The sequence below is a fragment of the Stylophora pistillata genome, chromosome 2 (assembly GCF_964205215.1).
Source record: "Stylophora pistillata chromosome 2, jaStyPist1.2, whole genome shotgun sequence".
Taxonomy (NCBI): domain Eukaryota; kingdom Metazoa; phylum Cnidaria; class Anthozoa; order Scleractinia; family Pocilloporidae; genus Stylophora; species Stylophora pistillata.
Window position 1 is genome coordinate 36477378 of NC_142520.1, and position 5000 is coordinate 36482377.

At 44.4% G+C, this 5000-nt stretch overlaps 1 protein-coding gene and 1 pseudogene across 1 annotated transcript in view; both read right to left on the bottom strand.

Moving 5' to 3' along the window:
- Positions 1 to 5000, bottom strand: part of LOC111347530 (long-chain-fatty-acid--CoA ligase 6) — a 69602-nt gene that overhangs the window by 39504 nt on the left and 25098 nt on the right.
- On the bottom strand, positions 678 to 4790 carry LOC148739304 (uncharacterized; annotated as a pseudogene).

Sequence of the window (5000 nt, forward strand, 5' to 3'; positions counted from 1 at the left end):
ATGTAACTTTTTTTCGTTGGATTTCTTTCTATTAAATTTTTCACTGGTCATGTATGATTTCGGGAGGCGGATCACGCCTCACACTGGTTCATAAATTCACAAATCATGCGCGCCATTCTATAAAATTCAAGTGTCGCAAATTAATTTTGGCCTTAATCACGCGTCACTTGTACACCATTCACCATACCAGCTCCTTTTGAGAGTCTGTTTTACAGCTTGTGTTTGATACTGCTAAGGAGTACATAAATATCAAATATAATTGAAAGTTTTGCGTGACTATAAAGACCGGTTATTTACACTAGGTCTCACCAAAACTGCGGCTTTAGGCAAGCAGCAGGCCCCAGGGTGACGGAAATGAGACCAAATTGTCTGCTAGGTTCCAGAACTTCGTTTTGTTTTACTACGAACAACTTCTCCCTCTCCCTCTCTCCCTCTCTCTCCCTCTCTCTCTCTCTCTTTCTCGCTCTCTTCTCTCTCTCTCCCCCTCTCCACTCCCCTCTGTTGTTTTATTGTTCAAATCATATCTCACCTATCGCAAATTAACCGGATGTCAAATTCATATTAATCAATCTCTGACACACTCCCCTGTTTTTCTCCAACTGGGAAAAAAACTAGAATTGCACACTCGATAAATTTGAAATTCAATAAACAAAACAGTTCAGTGTTCCTAGATATCTTTAGTTCGCGTCTCAAATGCGATAGCGTCCGGCTACTACTGCATCCCTTTTGGGCTGAATGTTGGAGGGGTTTCGGGATTGAGTTGTAGGGGAGCCTGTACATTCTCCTCATCACAGGACAGTTCCAATGGATAGATGTGCCGTAGGGTTCGCTCGGATTTTCCTTTCCCGCTCAAAGTTTGTCAGCTCGAACGATTCCGTCTCGTCCCAAAATCACATCTTCCACGATTCGAATTTTCCTTTTGTTGCGATATCGTTCCTCGTACTTGATGATGACCGCTTCCCCTTTTGCTGAGGATGTAGTTCACCTCTTGTGTTTCATTTGGTATCGTTCGCTTTCCTCGTATAACGATTCGGTTGTCCATCTGGACCACAAAGCCTGCTTGCAATTTTGCAGATTCTTAGCTCTCTTGCGCGGATCAAATTATCTTGGCTGTTGTGGTTCCAGTTCTGGTAGCCTATTTGATCGGAGAAATAACAACGAGTTAGGGGTTAGCACCGGTAACTGTATGTCGCCTTCAAAATAACAGAAAGGGCGGTTGTTCAAAGCAATCTCCACATTTAGGACGACTTCACATAGTTCTGTCCGGGTCAGCTTTCCGCTTCCGATCGATCTTCTTGTTTAAAGCTATTTTCACAAGTCCAATGACGTACTCGAACTGTCCTCCCCACTAAGCGGCGCGGCTAAGGTTGAATTGCCACTTGATGTTGATATGTGCCAGGTAGTCTTGTATCTTCTCGTCACGCATAACTTGTTTGAGCAACTTTTCGTTGCTGACAAAGGTTTTTCCATGGTCTGAATATCTTCTCTGGACGAACACGGTGCGCCATTTTAAACTTCTAAGGTATTCACTGGTCTCCAAGTTTGGCAGGACTTACAGGAATAATTTACTTGTTAGACTACATCTATACAATGTAAGATTGGCCTTTCCTTATGTTTTGGGTCTGTACTTAATGGATCATGCAAAATCAAACCCAATAACTTTAAATGGGGTGCTCCTCTTTGTACAGTTTGTAGGATGGAGTTCAAGAGGGCGGTGTTGCCAGTGCCATAGCCTGGCCATACAGGAGCGTAGCCAGGATGTTTCAAAGGGGGGGGGGGGGGGTCACAGTGGCTACTCACCATTTACATCGCTGTTCTCCCGCGTATATCAGCGGGCTCAGTCGTATATCAATGGTCCCATATCAGTCTCATATCAATGGCTTTTACGGCCAAGATATTGTCATGGCGTTTTCGCCACCTGAATATTGTAGGTTGTTTGCTCTAAAGAAGGCCTACCAATGGAGGATCACGGGCACTCCAGGACCCCCCTGGCTACGCCCTTACCATAAATTCTTCCTCTACTGCCCAATATCCTGTCTCAATTTCTTTGCAAATTCACTTGTAAACGGTCTTCTCGAAATTTCCTGCACGAATTTGTTGGCTGTTGAGCTCCCTTGATCCCGAACATTGACTCCTCCTCTGTTTCTTCAGTTGTAAGGGGACATACGAATCTCCGGGCGGTTCTTGTGTTGTGGAGGAATCTCGCGATCCATTCATTTACTCACGACAAACGCCACAGTTCGTGCCTCTCGAGCAGCTCATTTAAAGGTTTCGTTGCTCTCTGTATTCTCTACCGCCAGAGCAAACAACTCGAGCGTTTGTTTTACTTCTTCCGGTTTTGATTATTGAGTTGATGTTGCATTAGGTCTGGCGACTATTCCTGGGGTTGGGATAGCCAGCTTGGTCCCTGGCACCAAAGAGTTCCCAATCTGCTCACATCCCCTCCCCGGCTCCCTACGTCCTCTGGGTTCTCTTGTGTTGGTACTTACCTCCAGTTGATTTGTTTTTCTTGGATCTTCCTCGCTCGATTTCCGACGAATTGTTTGTACTCGCCGTTTCCACGGATACAAGCTGATCTAGCGCTGAGCTGTTGTGCTATCCAGCTAATCATAATGTCTTCTCAGGAAAAAACCCTCTAGTTTACCAGTCATATGTCCAGCCACTAGTTCTAATCGGGGAATCGTGAGTCCTTTCTTTGCGAGCTGCATAAACTGCAGCTGAGACTCCTTTCCCGCTTGCGTCTCCGAATGCGTGTAAGTCGGTCGTTAGGTTTTCCCTTCATATTTCACCACGTTTCTTGACGCATTTACGTGCTCTGGAAGACCCTGCTCCCATTTCCTCTATTTTGCTTGTCAGTCACAAAGTAAAGGTGCTATTCAACGCAATTAGTATGTCACAGGCGTCTCTGTAGAGCATTTCTCCAAAGAGGGTTACGGGTTAAGCTAGTCTTAGTGTATCTTAAAATTTTGCGACTTTTCACAGGATGCCCCTTTTTGTCAGATCAGCAGTTGAGGTCGGAGAGTTGACCTGAGTTTCGTCCTTGTCTTTTTCCCATTTAGGGTAACCAGTTGTTGTTTGGCGTAACTCTGACTTTCTTCATCTGAGGTCATAGTTTCGACGTCTAAATCCAGATTATTGGATTCCCACTTTTGCAGTTCCGAGGTCGTCTGAGCAAAGATTTTTGTGGCTGTCATCTTGATTTCTACCGCTTGTTTTCTTGTCTCCCCGCCACTGATTCAATCATCCATGTACATACTGCGCTTTACCTCCTCTACTAGTTCCGAGTTCACCCTTTTTTGTTGCTATAGGTGTTGTTTTGTAATTGCATCGAGGAGGAAAACAGAAGGTGCTAAACCAAAGAGTACTAGAGGGAGTCGCAAGGTTTCTATATGCGTGCTTGCCAGATCTTTTAACCAATGAAACTTAAAACATCTCGGTATTTTCTTTGGACGCGAATTTGCAAAAATACTTGCTTTAAATCACTGGCTAATGCCATGGGATAGAACCTATTTCATATCAACACCTTCCGAACGTGGTTCTGTAGCGGAGGGCTGATTTCTAGTCACTCGTTGAATGAGGGGACACTTGCATTTGCTTTTGCGGAGGCATCATAGACACACTCAGCGTTCACACATATGTTTCATATGTTTGTTGTTGTTTGATTTATCATCTACGGGTTTATGTCGAATTAATTTGATGTCCTGCTCCCAGTTGGCTGGTTAGCTCAATTGGTAGAGCGCTGCACTAGTATCGCAGAGGTCAGTGGTTCGAATCCCGTACAGGCCTGAAATTTTTTTCAGGTCTGATTTTCACTATTGCTCAAAAAGTTCTTTACTGCGAAGGATCGTTCTCATATACGTCTCATAACCGCAGTTCACACATATGTTTCATATGTTTGTTGTTGTTTGAATGTAGAACTGTCGTCCGTCCCTGACTACCTCGTCGGCGCGTTCTACAATCCCTTGATTCAGTTGACTATGAATAATGTCATTATACCTTTCACCATCACTTTGTCTCAGTTACTCCTGCACAAGATTTTTGATACGTTTCAAGCTCTCTGTGTGATTGGCCCGTAGGGGAGGATTATTCCCTTTCAATGGTACACCTGTCTTGTACCGGCCTTCTCGACTCATCGTTAGCTGTTCTTTGAACTCATCGTAAACGGCCTTGTGGTCTCCACTTGGTTTGTCCTCTAGCCCCAGGGCGTCTAGCTTGCGCAATTCTTTGTTATTGATTCAAGGCGTCTGCGTTGAGAACATGTTACTGAGATCCAACCTCGTTCAGGAGACATGACTGTCCAGCCGAGCTTCCTATATTCAGCCACTGGTTCTACCAGGTGCTCAACTCTTGGTCTTGTTCCTAATTTGATCTTAGCGTGCTCTTTTGTTCCAAGGATCAGATGAACTGGCCCCATCGCCCTCTCGTTGTTGTTATCATTTGTGGTCATGCCCCTCAAATGAGAAAATTGCGCCACTATATCTGTGAATATTGGGTTTTCTGATGGCAACAACTCTATATGGTCGACTTTGCTTACCTCGGCTTCTAAGGTGAATTTTCCGTCTACGCTTCTAGTTTGTAGGCCATAGATATCTTGTTTTGTTTGAAGTAACAAACATCACTTCATAGCGCATGAATTGTTGACGGATGGGACGCATATGTAAACAGTTCAGAAGCGTTGATGAAGCGTAGGAACTTCTGGCTCCCGTATCCAACAATGCTCGACACTTAAAACCATTCATGTCATCTGTGACCATGTTATGCACCATTTCATTTCCTTCTACGCTTGTTGTGGTCAAATTACTTCTAGAACGGTAACCATGCTTCACAAGTCCCATTAACCTCTCTGATTTGTGGTTTCAGTGGAATTGTTGTCCTTTGTTCGCCCTGATTTGCCCTCTTGACGGGTTGTTGCTTTACCTTAGCCTCTTCCAGTTGTCGTTGGAATTCTTACTTCATCTCCATTTGCTCTCTTTTCAATTTAAGCTCATCTTCACAAGCAC